This window comes from Lethenteron reissneri, chromosome 14 (genome assembly GCF_015708825.2).
Source record: "Lethenteron reissneri isolate LAM-NWPU_2019-01 chromosome 14, ASM1570882v1, whole genome shotgun sequence".
NCBI classification, from domain to species: domain Eukaryota; kingdom Metazoa; phylum Chordata; class Hyperoartia; order Petromyzontiformes; family Petromyzontidae; genus Lethenteron; species Lethenteron reissneri.
The window spans coordinates 26,643-42,522 of record NC_083792.1 but is presented as its reverse complement, the minus strand read 5'-3'; the positions used below and the strand labels follow the sequence as shown (position 1 = coordinate 42,522).

The following is a 15,880-nucleotide window of genomic DNA, read 5'->3' as shown; positions in this document are numbered from 1 at the left end:
GGAACAGGTTTACAGATTTGCTTTTCTGTGAGGTCTTGGGGGAGGAAAAAACCCCTTGGCCCAGACAACATCGTGGGGGTAAAATGGGGCTAGACCTTGGGTTTGTGGAGCCTATTGGAGGAATTGGCCACCGCCTTTGGCAAGCTGATGTGTCATCTGCTGAGGAAGTGCCAAGAACAATCTAGAACCTGAGACCAAGTAAAACCATTGGGAAGAGATGAGCTCCCAAACGAACTTTCTAAGGGAGGGGTATGATTGCAGGCCGCCCTGCATGTCATTGCACCCGCTTAGACTCAGGGATGGGAGCCACAGGATAGGATGCCCCAGTGGTCCACAGTTACAAGAAGGAGGACCTCACAAAAACAACTATTGGGGAATCCCTGGCTTTACTGAGTTGGGAAAGTTCCTGGTAAGGACAATTCAACGTCTTGCTTGCACACACGGGGGAGGTTTGCAGAGCCGTGATATTTCAGGCTGTTGAGGTCCTACATGGATGCCATTTTCCCACTTGCTCTGCAATAGCAGAGGTTTAGAGAATTTAAATAGAATCTACATCTCTGCTTTATTGTCCTCATCTTCTTGGTTCTTTCGGTAAAGTCACGTAGAAGGGAAATAATACAAAATAAAACAAAATAATTCTCACGACGTTTCGGCCACAACGCAAGCAGCCGTCCTGAGGTGAAGACCAGGTTTGTTGGACAGTGTCTCCCCGACAGACCTTTTCTTCACCTAAGGACGGCTGCTTGCGTTGTGGCCGAAACGTCGTGAGAATTATTTTATGTTTTTATTTTATTTCCCTTCTACGTGAATTTACCGAAAGAACCAAGAAGATGAATCCCTGCAGTCACGAAAGCTTTACATCGAAAATTATTGTCCTCGTCAAGGCGTGAGATACTATTAAGAGACCAGACTTTTGCTCACGGCATGCCCAAGTAGTTTCTGTTCGGGTAGATGTAAGAGCCAAGCCGGGTGCGGCACGGGTTCCAGAGGAGATGGGCTGATGTGGTACACGACGATTTGGAGTGGTGGACTTCGCGATGACTGGTACCAGCGATGTCAAGATCAGCCTCTGGAGGAGGCTCATGGATGGCACCACCGAGCAATCGAAGGCTCGTAACGAGTGAAGCACCGGGAGGATAAAACGCAGCGATTTTGCAAAGTTGGGGGCACAGTTCGTGCATCTGCCGGTCATCTCAGTCAACTCGTAAACTTTGGCCTGTCCGCCAGCAACTGACCCACGCATCACGTGGCCCCAAAGTGGACCTCGCCTGGCACACGCGCCGGTGGTGATGTCACCGCCACCCTGTGGCGAAAAGCGGCTGTTGTGAAGGGGTGGCGTGTGTCTCGTGTACACATCGGGTCTCGGTAGCTGAGCAGAATTTCAGCCTGCATAGCGCTGGGGTGGGCGACCGCTGTGCATACCGAGGTTGGCTATAGGCGGCGGCGGCTGCTGCTGTGGGGCGATGTGGTGGCCAGCAGAGGGCAGTACACCAATTATAAATTGTTGTCCTGTACTTCTACGGTCACGTTGCCTGTGCTCCGCGCCCTGAACCACACTGCACTGACACAGCGTGCAGAGCGGTGCGACTCCGCGCGACGTGGTCAGGACCTCATCCAGCAGTGAGTGGGTTGATCAACAAAGGCCCCCCCCTGTACGACGAGTGCACGCTCCCTACGTTCACCGCTAGGGGGCGGCCGAGTCCCGGGGTAATGGATGAGGCGGCGCTGCTCACGATCTCGTTCCACGTGCTCCGCTCCGTGTTAAGTTCAGGCGCTCACCTCTCCCATCCCGTGGTTCTTTGCGCGCTGTCGAGCTCCTGTTCCGTTATTTCTGCAATCATCCAGCAGTGGGTCGACCCTGGCTGAGGGCGATTACTAAACACAAATCACAGCGCTGTTGTAGCTCACAAACATTATAAAAAAATAATAAGTGGCCCGTACGGGGATCGAACCCGCGACCTTGGCGTTATTAGCACCACGCTCTAACCAGCTGAGCTAACCGGCCACTGATGCAGGTGGGGGTCGCTAACGCAGCAGAGATAGCAACGTCTCTCACCACATACTCACCACGCAGAGTGACATCCTCACCAGGACATCCTTACCGGCAACAGCAAATACCGCATAAGCAGAACTCAATTGTATCTCCACAAATAACAGCAATAATGCTAATAAAACACATTTTCGTGCATGTGGCTGTCTTTCCAGGCAAACGTGACCGACCGCATTTGTTTAAACACGTGGAACTATGGACCGGTTTCGACGTTCTGGGTCTCATCAGCAGAATGAGACTTGTTAAAACAATTGCTATTGTGTTACCAGATCTTAATGGCAGCGTATGGCCATCACCATCATTAACAGCCTTGCTCAATCCACTGCTGGATGAAGGCATCCCTCCACACCAAGCTGCCACCACCTCTCACGATTCTATTCTTCTCATATGCACACGTTTTGTTCTGGCGAACAGCAAAACAAGGGATTTTACAATGCTTGTAAGGAAAATTGTGAGATTTTAAAAACGTTGTGAGGTAAATGTATCTAATTCATCCCGTATTCAATCGCTTTATCATCTAATTCATTCTTACCTCATTCACGCATATCTCTCCTTCAATTTCATTTTCACCTCATTCAATCATTGACACCTCTCATTCATTCGTATTCTTTCCTAATTGAATCACTAGTTTCCTCTAATTAATTTTCATTATTACTTAGTTAAATCACTTATGCCTGTTATTCATTTCTCATTCTGGCCTCATTCAATCACTCCCTCAAGTACCACCCACAAGACTTCCTGAGACTCCAATGACTTCGTGGCCTAGCCGTTGCTAGGGACACCGTTCCTCGGGACATCGTTGCTAGGGACACCGTTGCTAGGGACACCGTTGCTCGGGACACCGTTGCTCGGGACATCGTTGCTAGGGACACCGTTGCTCAGGACATCGTTGCTAGGGACACCGTTGCTAGGGACATCGTTGCTCGGGACATCGTTGCTTGGGACACCGTTGCTAGGGACTCCGTTGCTCGGGACACCGTTGCTCGGGACACCGTTGCTAGGGACACCGTTGCTCGGGACACCGTTGCTCGGGACACCGTTGTTCGGGACACCGTTGCTAGGGACACCGTTGCTCGGGACACCGTTGCTCAGGACACCGTTGCTCAGGACACCGTTGCTCGGGACACTGTTGCTAGGGACACCGTTGCTCAGGATACCGTTGCTCGGGACATTGTTGCTAGGGAAACCGTTGCTCGGGACACCGTTGCTCGGGACATCGTTGCTAGGGAAACCGTTGCTCATGATACCGTTGCTCGGGACATCGTTGCTAGGGAAACCGTTGCTCGGGACATCGTTGCTCGGGACACCGTTGCTCGGGACACCGTTGTTCGGGACACCGTTGCTAGGGACACCGTTGCTCGGGACACCGTTGCTCAGGACACCGTTGCTCAGGACACCGTTGCTCGGGACACTGTTGCTAGGGACACCGTTGCTCAGGATACCGTTGCTCGGGACATTGTTGCTAGGGAAACCGTTGCTCGGGACACCGTTGCTCGGGACATCGTTGCTAGGGAAACCGTTGCTCATGATACCGTTGCTCGGGACATCGTTGCTAGGGAAACCGTTGCTCGGGACATCGTTGCTAGGGACACCGTTGCTTGAGACACCGTTGCTAGGGACACCGTTGCTAAGGGACACCGTTGATAGGGACACCGTTGCTAAGGGACACCGTTGCGCGGCTGACAATTGGCCCTCTTGGCCAACAGAGAAAGGTTTTATTCCCTAGTGCACATAAGCACGTTAGCGTAGCGAGCTTTTGCATTTTGTAGTCCACATAATGAGTTTTTCGTTTATAACTCGGCAACCCAAGGTCGTATAATCTTTTTTTCTGCTTGCACACCCTCAGACAACGGGGCTATCAAACGATTCCAAATGTGATCAAGTAGCTATAAAAAAAATGTGGATTTGTATGAAGTGTTTTAAAAGTTCGTACGTCCATACAGACAGCCAAACAAAACAAACAACTAGGTTATGTGAGTACTGTATATATATAAATACAGATGGATAGATTGATCCGCCTGGCGCGTGCACGCGAGCTTTCCATTCAATGAGCTGCTCTACATCATTTCCCCGTCACTATCCTTGGCCATCTGCCTGTGCGGCGCTTCTCCACTTCACAGTGATGATATTTATTATTACTGCGACTACTACTACTACAGGGTTCCTTGGAACACTTTTCAGAGTCAATATCATTCAGTTACACAAAGGCTCCCAACAATCAGCCACGACTACGATGATGTTGATGTCTCTCTCTCTCTGTCTGTCTCGACGTGAGCCGCGTTCATAGCGGACTCCCATTTCGCTCTGTCCGTGATATTTACTCAAGGTTACAGGGGTGTTAATTCTAGATTTGAAGCTTTCGTGACTGCAATGATTCATATTCTTAGGTTTTTTCGGTAAAGTCACGTAGGTAAAAAATTTAAATTAATAAAAGTAAAATAAAAATAAAATAAAAATCACGACGTTTCGGAGGCAACACAAGCTTCCGTCTTCAGGTGGAACCGTCTCACTTGATACAGCTATCGTGCTGTGACGGTTCCACCTGAAGACGGAAGCTTGTGTTGCCTCCGAAACGTCGTGATTTTTATTTTATTTTACTTTTATTAATTGAAAAATTTTACCTACGTGACTTTAGCGAAAAACAAACCTAAGAATATTACAGGGGTGGCCAATCTGTTACAGACCCAAGGCCCAACAAGTGCCCGTGAGTTCCGTAAAGAGGCAAGTGTACAATATATAGCGGCGGGTGATTTTGGCACAGCACGGGAGACATTCGTTCTTCCTCGCTACGACTGTGAGAGCACATTCTACGTTATGCCCCTTCGACAGAGACGCGTGTGATGGATTAAAGAGCCGCATGCTTGCTGCTCAATAACTTTTCATTGGATAACTCCATCCAGTTGTTCAAATTGCTCGTGGTACTTAATTCGCTGTTTTCCACGGCTTCTTGTGGTACCTCTAATTATTTCGGTCTAACCCACACTCATATTCAGTGTTTTGTTTTCTTATTACATGTCCAAGAAATATAACTTTGGCTTGCCCCAATTATTCTCTTTCATTTTCTGAGGAATCATACACGAGCGAGAAGTCAACAGCAGCAACCAGAAGGTGAGGGAGGCAACAACTATCAACAATTGCCCAAGATCTGAAATCCTATATATATGTTTTCAGCCAATTAATGATGAGTGTCCATGCACGTCGACCAAATGTGTGATAATTTCGCTAATTGTAATTAAAATATCCGAATGGGGGGGTGGTGATAATAGCAACATGATACACTGGCTGACAGTGGCGCAGTGGTAACGCCTATGGGTTCTAGTCCCGACCCGGGCACTGTGTGGAGTTTATATGTACTCCCCCTGTGATGCGTAGTGTGTGAGTGTGTGAGTGTGGAGAGTTTATATCTTCCCCATCCCCTGTGATGCAATGCGATTGCGTGAGAGTGTGAGTGAGTGTGTGGAGTTTATATGTACTCCCTCTGTCCTGCATAGTGTGAGAGTGTGAGAATGTGGAGTTTATATCTCCCCCCTCTGTGCTGCAATATGAGTGCGTGAGAGTGTGAGTGTGTAGAGTTGAAATCCCCCCCCCCCCGATGCAATGTGAGTGTGTGAGAGTGTGAGTGTGTGAGAGTGTGTGGAGTTTATATGTACTCCCCCTAATATGCAGTGTGTGTGAGTTTGTGCACCTAGCCTGGCACAAGCGCTCTGGTGACGCCACTGCCACAGTGGCGAACAGCTCTTGTTGCTGTTCGAATTTGCATATGTCCCCCTGTTCTGCGATGGCTTTACTCCCATAACTAAACACGCAACACACGCGTAAGATGCAACTGGCGTTGGTTAAAAACATTCCCAATACCTAGACATTACCTGCAAATGACTCAATGGGAATTATACATCGCAGCGACATCGCTCCGTAACTGCGAAAACCTGGCAGGACCCTCCACAAAAGAGTCTCAAGACTCGGTTGGGCGTTCCTGTGTAAGCAAGCGGAATGAAAAAAACCCGAATAAAGTATACTGGGTTTGTGGTTGAAAACGAAGGCTCTTGGCTGCGTGAGTTGGCTCAGACAAAAGCGATGCCAATGGGGGGGGGGGTGAGGTTACCTGTGCGCGAGTCACGTGGTGCGGGCTCTGGGTCGTCTTACCTGGTGAGGGGCGGGGTGAGGGGCGGGGTGAGGGGCGGGGTGAGGGGGGTTTCGCTGGGCTCCTGTTGCCTGTGTGAGGAGGAGTGGCCATGATGAAGACGTCCCCCATTAATCGGCACCGCGCAATCAGCGGCGGTGATTTGTGAACAGGAGAGAGTGGTGACAGCGGACAGGTGAGAACCTGTCTCCCCTTGTCTCTGTGTCTCCCCGCGGAAACCATTTGTCTACCTTCTTCTATCTCTCGGTGTCTCTCTGCTTCTCTGTGCCTCCCGTATCTGCCTGTCCCCGTGTGTCTCTCCGTGTCTGCTCCTGTCTCCCCGCGTATCCCTATGCCTCCTTACGTCTCACCGTCTCTCTCCCAATGTCCCCATATCTCCCTTGCCGTGTGTTCCCCCCCCCCTGTCTCCCCTTGTCTCCCCGTGTCTCCCCGTGTCCCCCCCCGTCCTGTCTCCCCGTGTCTCCCCGCGTCCCCCCCGTCCTGTCTCCCCGTGTCTCGCCGTGTCCCCTCCCGTTCTGTCTCCTCGTGTCTCCCCGTGTCTCCCCGTCCTGTCTCTCCGTGTCTCCCCGTGTCCCCCCCCCCCCGTCCTGTCGCTCCGTGTCTCCCCGTGTCCCCCCCCCGTTCTGTCTCCCCGTGTCTCCCCGTGTCCCCCCCCCCGTCCTGTCTCTCCGTGTCTCCCCGTGTCCCCCCCCGTTCTGTCTCCCCGTGTCTCCCCGTGTCCCCCCCCCCCCCCCCGTCCTGTCTCTCCGTGTCTCCCCGTGTCCCCCCCCCGTCCTGTCTCCCCGTGTCTCCCCGTGTCCCCCCCCCCCGTCCTGTCTCCCCGTGTCCCCCCCCCCCGTCCTGTCTCTCCGTGTCTCCCGTGTCCCCCCCCCCGTTCTGTCTCCCCGTGTCTCCCCGTGTCCCCCCCCCCCCCGTCCTGTCTCCCCGTGTCTCCCCGTGTCCCCCCCCCCGTCCTGTCTCCCCGTGTCTCCCCGTCTCCGCACGTCCCACCGTGCTCCTGTCTCCGGCAAAGGTCACAGAGAAAATACGGGAAGGGGGGCACTTTTGCGGAGGGGGGGGCACAGTGGGAATAGGAAATACGTGTAAGGGGGGTGGGGGGATAAACGAGGCACAGGGTGGGTTGTGGGGGGAGGGGGGTTAGAAGAGGTCACAGGGGTCACGGAGGCGGGGGGGGGGAGTAGGAGGTTGGGGGGTTCAGACCCCTTCCGCCCTCCCCCTCTGGGGTCCCCGGGCGTGAGTCCCACGAGGTGGCGGATCTCGACTCAGACTAAACACAACGGCGGGGGCGGACAGGCGGGGGGCGGGCGGGTGGGGGGGGAGGGGACAATTTCCAAAATTCCTTCATCTGGGCCGAGAAAACCCGAGAGACGCGGGGGGGGGGGGGGCGGGGGGCAGAAGCCATGGGTGGCCCCCTCCTCCCTCCGTGAGACGTGAGAACCACGAAGACGTCTGACACAGACACAGCTGTAATCACGGCTTCATCTCTCTCTCGATCTCTTTCGGAACGCCGCAATAGGCTGGCTTGGAGTTGTGATTTTCGGCGTAAGGCACTGCCACTAGAGTGCACGAGGAATGCATATACGCATAAGAATTGTACATTGTTGTACCACCGTATAACCCTATAATCCTGTGAACAGGTTTATAAAAAGGGTAAGAAAAATAATGCGAGTAGGACGTGACGCGCCGATATAATTAGCGCTAATTCGGGACTGTTATGGCTGAGATTAAGCACCCGGTATAATAACAACGCAACAATGCACGGAGCTTTCCCAATCCACTGCTGGATGAAAGCCTCCCAAGCCCCGTCGGTCATTGAATCGTCTGACCATACTTCACCACGCTGGTAAACGCGGATTGGTAAAGAAGGGAGGGGGGGGCGTTAGGAACGGTGCTGATAATTAAATCGCCACTGATGTGAGCCGTCGTCTGGACTCAGACTCAGGTCGTCGGGTATCTGACAGTGCAGTGGCCGCTAACCGCTGCGCGACCGCTCCTTCGAATGTAGAACTCTTTCATGGACATCTTTTTCACAGCCCATCAGTCTTGTCGTGATCTTACCTGGCGAAATAAGGCCGTGGTGGCTGATGAGATGTGTACACTTTTTTATTTTTTGTATGCAGAGAGACACATGAAAGCGAATGCTCTGCGAAATTTTTGTTATTCCAAAGAACACAGGATGAGATGTTACTATCCTTTGTGCAAGCACTTCTCCACAACGACGCTATAACGAACACTTTGTGTTATATAACATAATTTTGCGTCCAAACTCGGACCCACATCTTAGTGAAAGTGGGCCCTTGCCTGTAACCATCTGGCAGTTTACCAGCAATTGATTCCAGCGAGCCCCACGCTGCTGATGAGACACTGAAGGTCGAAACCGGCCCCACGGCCAGATGGGATTTTTGTAAAAAAAAAGAAATAAGTTATTACATTTTCTGTGGAAAGACAGATGTATGTTGGAGACGTAAAGTCTGCTCGTCAAGTTGGTGAAATAAAGGACGTCACTCACGGTGCGGTGATATCAACAGTCTCTCACCTGGTTAAATAAACAGCCGTAAATTACTGCCGACATCGAATCCCAGTGCTCGTTACCTTGGCAAGTAAAGGACGTCACTTACGGGCGACGTTGAATCTCGGTGTACAGTACTTTCTCCTCGTTAAATAAAGGCAGTACATTCATCTCAGTTGTGCTCTCTCAAGGTATCTCTACCAACAATAATGATGATTTACAGAGGGTAAAGTCACGTAGAAGGGAAGTAATAAAATAATAAAAATAAAACACAATAAAATAATTCTCACGACGTTTCTCACGACGTGCGTTGTGGCCGAAACGTCGTGAGAATTGTATTTTATTATGTTTTATTGTTATTATTTTATTACTTCCCTTCTACGTGACTTTACCGAAAGAACCAAGAAGATGAATCCCTGCAGTCACGAAAGCTTTAAATCGAAATTTCCAGTGGGCTTACGGTTAATTAAAGGACGTCCTCGTTTTGCGTTTGTGGTGACGGGAGGGAGCAGGGTTGGGTGCGTGAACCCCACAGATAACCCGGTCCGGTTGGACTCCCGTTCTGTGACGATCCCCTAAGTACAAGCCCATCCTATAGGAGGGGTCAATGAGAGACCCCCCCCCCCCACGCCGCCTCATCACCGTGAAGGCGCCTTCGTGTGATCGGGGAGGGGGCAGCGAGTGGAAGCGAGCGTGTGTGAGAGTGTGTGCGTGTGTGAGAGAGTGTGTGCGTGTGTGAGAGAGAGTGTGTGCGTGTGTGAGAGAGAGTGTGTGCGTGTGTGAGAGAGTGTGTGCGTGTGTGAGAGTGTGTGCGTGTGTGTGAGAGTGTGTGCGTGTGTGTAAGAGTGTGTGCGTGTGTGGGAGAGTGTGAGAGAGTGTGAGAGAGTGTGAGTGTGTGAGAGAGTGTGTGCGTGTGTGAGAGAGTGTGAGAGAGTGTGGGAGAGTGTGCGTGTGTGAGAGAGTGTGTTCGTGCGTGAGAGAGTGTGAGAGAGTGAGGGAGAGTGTGTGCGTGTGTGAGAGAGGGTGTTCGTGTGTGAGAGAGTGTGAGAGAGTGAGGGAGAGTGTGCGTGTGTGAGAGAGTATGGGAGATTGTGAGAGAGTGTGTGCGTGTGTGAGAGAGTGTGAGAGAGTATGGGGGAGTGTGCGTGTGTGTGAGAGTGTGTGCGTGTGTGCGAGAGTATGGGGGAGTGTGAAAGAGTGTGAAAGAGTATGGGAGAGTGAGAGAGTGAATCTGTAAGTGTGTGTGGGTGTGAGAGTGTGGGAGAGAGTGAATGTTTAAGTGTGCGTGGGTGTGAGAGAAAGTGTGGGAGAGTGTGATAGAGTGTGGGAGAGTGTGATAGAGTGTGGCAGAGTGTGTGATAGTGAAAGTGTGAGAGATTGTGTATTGTAGTGTGAGAGAGTGTGAGAGAGTGAATGTGTAAGAGTGTGGGGGATGTGAAAGTGTGAGAGAGAGAGGACATGTGTGTGAGAGTACAGTATATGGGGGAGCGGTGGGGTAGCGGTTAGCGCGCTGCACGAAGAACCCGGCGACCCGAGTTCGATTCCTGGCCAACACTTATATAAATCGGTTCTGGGCCTCCCATAGGTTGGCTCAGCCTCAAATGAGTACCTGGTGCGATGTGTAAACATCGCAGCTGGGAAGACAAAGGCGGAGGTGGGCGTGGTGCTGGCCACCCACCCCCTCGTGTGCCGTGCTGGCCTTCATAGGTGCTCGTAGACATCACTTGCCCCTACAGTCTGTTAAAGCTATAGGGGAGGGGGGGGGCTCTTTGTGTTGAGCAGATGTTCTTGCTTGGACTCAGCGTGCGCTCAAGATGTTTTGTGGATGCGCTTATACCGGAACAGATTGTTGGCGATTCCATGTCCATGGGCTGCACAGAAGTCTAACAACTTCCTCCCGTTGTTATTGAGCTGATCTGGCCCATGCCTTCCAATCACTCAAATTCAAAGTGTTTGCGTCACGACCCCACGCGGGCGTTATCGTTCACCCAACAGGACGACTCTATCCCGCGGGGCCACGTTAGCCAGCACCTTGAGCCTTGCCTGCATCCCACCAATCGTGTCCATCTTCGGTGGGGGCAAAGGCAACCACCACCATTTATCACCTCCTGTTGATGGGGAGGTGAGTTCACAGAAGCCTCGGACTGCCTTCCAAATCTACAGGGTGCTTAAAAACATGTTAACGCTTATATGGGACTATCGTTTTCAGTTGAAAAGGAACGGATAATACACTGTAACATGTTAACACGTGCCTGGAATCTTCTCCAGGTGGTCTCCAGAGCCCGGAGGCACATTTCTCGTGGTATTGTTGCAAATGCTCAGAAGTGTTAACATCTTTTTGAAGCACCCTGTATTTAACCCTAGGACTGTAGAGGACTGTCCATCCCTCGTGGTGACAGGAGCCAGAACCAGTACACAGAGGCCGTACTGGTCCAGCTCCCCACAGAGAAGTTGCAGCCTCTCCTCTCCAGTGAGCATTCGTGCATTCCACGTGGCCAGCCGTAGTAAATGGTTCCGCGAAACCGGGTTTGGCCAGGGGACGTCATGGACGCCCGTGACCCATCGGGCCTCTGGTGCATGCTCACGGTGCATGTCCATGTGGTTGGCAAACCAAAATAACAAGAAGAGCAAACATTCGAATTCGGTAAAAAAAAAATCAATATTTCAAGAGATGCGATGCATTTGAATTCGAGACGGTGGTCCTGATTAAATAACTTCCGCGGAGCAGCCCTTGAAGAGGCGCACGCGGCTCCACAGCCGAAGGTTGCCGACCCCTGCCAAAGCACAATCTGTGGCCGCGGCTCTCCGGTTCGTGACGTGGAGGGATCATTCGCGCCTCGCACCGCACCAGAGCCCCCGTTTTCCTCTCTCGTGGCTGGCGCGTTGATAACGGCCGTGGCCTCGCGGCGAGAAGGGCCGAGGTTCGATTTCCAATTCGGTCGCCGTTTCCGCTGTGGAGTTTTTGTAAGTTCGCCCCCTGTTCTTCACGAGGTTCCTCTGGGCTTTCCAGTACCCTCATATGGCCAAACATCCCAATGATGAAATTATTGAGGATTACGCCTCCGACTGTGACAACTTGATGGGACCCTCCTGAAAAAAAGTCTCGTAAGGCTTTCCTGGAGAGCCAAACATCATGCAATAACATGAAGATTTCCCCATTGTAAAGTGAGGATGCCATGAGATTGTCTAATATCAATCAGCCCCCCACCCAACCCTGTGGAATTGCTGACACTGCATTACGGGTGGTGGCATAGCCCAGGGGAAGGGGCATGGGCCAGGGGATAGGGGGCATGGGCCAGGGGATAGGGGGCATGGCGCTGCTACGGAGGAGCGTGAATTTGGGTGGATCACGCGGACGTCTGGTGGGGCAGGGCCCAATCCAACCACCCCCTAGTGCCGGCCCCAGTGGAGCCAAGCGGTGCGTGAGATCTGTCCCGGGCCTTCCTGAGGCCGACTCAACCTTACTCGAGCACGAGGCTCGCTGTTTTAACATCGCTGCTTGACAGACAAATGCGCATGGGGGTTGTTGTTGGCTGCACCACCTCAGAACTCGCGCCAGCGGTCTGCAACGGCACATGGGGGGGGAGGGTGGTCTATGTGCTTCGTGTGTTGTTTGAGAGCTGTGTGTGTGTGTGTACAGAGGACACACACACAGCTCTCAAACAGCACACGCGCAACATACACACACGACACACAAACCACTCACAGACTCCTTACAACGCGCATACACACATTGCACACTTATCTCACACACACACACCTGATATAACACCAAAGACAAAAATCCTCCGCAAAGCCGGCACAGACTTAAGCGAGCCGGCACCTATGAAGGCCGGCAGGGAACACGAGGGGGTGGGTGGCCAGCACCACGCTCGGCCCCAGTGTCTCCCCTGTGGCGATGTTCAAACACCGCACCAGGTACTCATTTGAGGCTGAGTCGACCTAGGGGAGGCCCAGGACTGGTTCAGATATCGTTCGTGAGCGGAAATTGAACTCGGGTGTGCACTACCGCTGCCCACATATACATGTAACCCACACACACCCCTCTATATACCCCTCTTACACACACACACCTCTACACACCCCTCTTACACACACACACACCCCTACACACCCCTCTTACACACACACACACCTCTATATACCCCTCTTACACACACACACCTCCACACACCCCTCTTACACACACACACCCTCTACACACCCCTCTTACACACACACACACCCTCTATATACCCCTCTTACACACACACACCCTCTACACACCCCTCTTACACACACACACCTCTACACACCCCTCTTACACACACACACACACCCCTACACACCCCTCTTACACACACACACCTCCACACACCCCTCTTACACACACACACACACCCCTCTACAGACCCCTCTTACACACACACACCCTCTACACACCCCTCTTACACACACACACCTCTACACACACCCCTCTTACACACACACCTCTACACACACCCCTCTTACACACACACACCTCTACACACACCCCTCTTACACACACACACCCTCTACATACCCCTCTTACACACACACCTTTACACACCCCTCTTACACACACACACACCTCTACACACCCCTCTTACACACACACACACACACCCCTCTACAGACCCCTCTTACACACACACACACCCCTACACACACCCCTCTTACACACACACACCTCTACACACCCCTCTTACACACACACACCCCTCTACAGACCCCTCTTACACACACACACACACCCCTACACACACCCCTCTTACACACACACACCTCTACACACCCCTCTTACACACACACACACCTCTACACACCTCTCTTACACACACACACACCCTCTACAGACCCCTCTTACACACACACCCCCGCCCCCCGCTGATGCTGTGATAAGCTCTGTTGGTAGGGGGTGGGCGTTAGAGGAGGGCAGGGGGATGGGGGAGTGGTGTTGATTTTCCTCCCCGATCTGATCGGGAGTCGCGATTAAAACGGAACAATTACAGAGCACGCGGTGGGGGGGCAGGAGGGGAGGGGCACCCCCCCCCCCACTCTCGCCCCCACTGAGAGTTTGAATGAAGCCGCTTCTTCTTGGGATGAAACGGCGCGAGACGGGGACGACGACGACGATGATGGCGGCGGCGAGTTTATGATGATGAGTTAATGATGAGTTGATGATGATAATGACGGGTCTTTAATAGTGGTCATTAGGTGATTATGCGGTAGTCGTGATGACGATGGTGACCGGAGACGACAGCGGAGGAGAGCGCGAGGGGTGGGAGGGGGGGAGCTGGGAAAGAAGAGCGAGCGGAGAGTTCGAGGAGAGAGTGGAGGGAGAGTGTGGGGACAGGGGAGAGTGTGGGGAGAGGGAAGGGAGAGTGTGGGTCAGAGAGGAGAGTGTGGGGAGAGGGAAGAGAGAGTAGGGAGAGGGGAGAGTGTGGGGAGAGGGGAGAGTGTGGGGAGAAGGGAGAGTGTGGGGAGAGGGGAGAGTGTGGGGAGAGGGAAGAGAGAGTGTGGGGAGAGGGGAGAGTGTGGGTCAGAGGGGAGAGTGTGGGGAGAGGGAAGGGAGAGTGTGGGGAGAGTGTGGGGAGAGTGTGGGGAGAGGGGAGAGTGTGGGGAGAGTGTGGGTCAGAGGGGAGAGTGTGGGGAGAGGGAAGGGAGAGTGTGGGGAGAGGAGAGAGTGTGGGGAGAGGGAAGGGAGAGTGTGGGTCAGAGAGGAGAGTGTGGGGAGAGGGGAGAGTGTGGGTCAGAGGGGAGAGTGTGGGGAGAGGGGAGAGTGTGGGGAGAGGGAAGGGAGAGTGGGGAGAGTGTGGATCAGAGGGGAGAGTGTGGGGAGAGGGAAGAGCGTGGGGGGAGGGCAATCCTCTCGCTCGACTCGGCCGCTCGCAAAGAACAAAGCGCCTCTTGCCAGACCCCACCACGTTACATCGCCCGCAGCGTTACCCCTCCACGTTACATCGCCTGCAGCGTTACCCCTCCACGTTACATCGCCTGCAGCGTTACCCCTCCACGTTACATCGCCTGCAGCGTTACCCCTCCACGTTACATCTCTTGCAGCGTTACCCCTCCACGTCACATCGCCTGCAGTGGCGTTACCCCTCCACGTTACATCGCCTGCAGCGTTACCCCTCCACGTTACATCGCCTGCAGCGTTACCCCTCCACGTTACATCGCCTGCAGCGTTACCCCTCCACGTTACATCGCCTGCAGCGTTACCCCTCCACGTTACATCGCCCGCAGCGTTACCCCTCCACGTTACATCGCCTGCAGCGTTACCCCTCCACGTTACATCTCCTGCAGCGTTACCCCTCCACGTTACATCGCCTGCAGCGTTACCCCTCCACGTTACATCGCCTGCAGCGTTACCCCACCACGTTACATCGCCCGCAGCGTTACCCCTCCACGTTACATCGCCTGCAGCGTTACCCCTCCACGTTACATCGCCTGCAGCGTTACCCCTCCACGTTACATCGCCTGCAGCGTTACCCCTCCACGTTACATCTCTTGCAGCGTTACCCCTCCACGTTACATCGCCTGCAGTGGCGTTACCCCTCCACGTTACATCGCCTGCAGCGTTACCCCTCCACGTTACATCGCCTGCAGCGTTACCCCTCCACGTTACATCGCCTGCAGCGTTACCCCTCCACGTTACATCGCCTGCAGCGTTACCCCTCCACGTTACATCTCTTGCAGCGTTACCCCTCCACGTTACATCGCCTGCAGTGGCGTTACCCCTCCACGTTACATCGCCTGCAGCGTTACCCCTCCACGTTACATCGCCTGCAGCGTTACCCCTCCACGTTACATCGCCTGCAGCGTTACCCCTCCACGTTACATCGCCTGCAGCGTTACCCCTCCACGTTACATCGCCCGCAGCGTTACCCCTCCATGTTACATCGCCTGCAGCGTTACCCCTTCACGTTACATCTCCTGCAGCGTTACCCCTCCACGTTACATCGCCTGCAGCGTTACCCCTCCACGTTACATCGCCTGCAGCGTTTACCCCACCACGTTACATCGCCCGCAGCGTTACCCCTCCACGTTACATCGCCTGCAGCGTTACCCCTCCACGTTACATCGCCTGCAGTGGCGTTACCCCTCCACGTTACATCGCCTGCAGCGTTACCCCTCCACGTTACATCGCCTGCAGTGGCGTTACCCCTCCACGTTACAT

At 53.4% G+C, this 15,880-nt stretch overlaps 1 non-coding gene across 1 annotated transcript; it reads right to left on the bottom strand.

The window, feature by feature from the left end:
• Positions 1-1,931: 1,931 nt before the first annotated feature.
• Positions 1,932-2,005, bottom strand: TRNAI-AAU (transfer RNA isoleucine (anticodon AAU)). Its single transcript has one exon. It is a non-coding gene; the product is annotated as a tRNA-Ile (tRNA).
• Between the last annotated feature and the right edge of the window lie 13,875 nt (positions 2,006-15,880).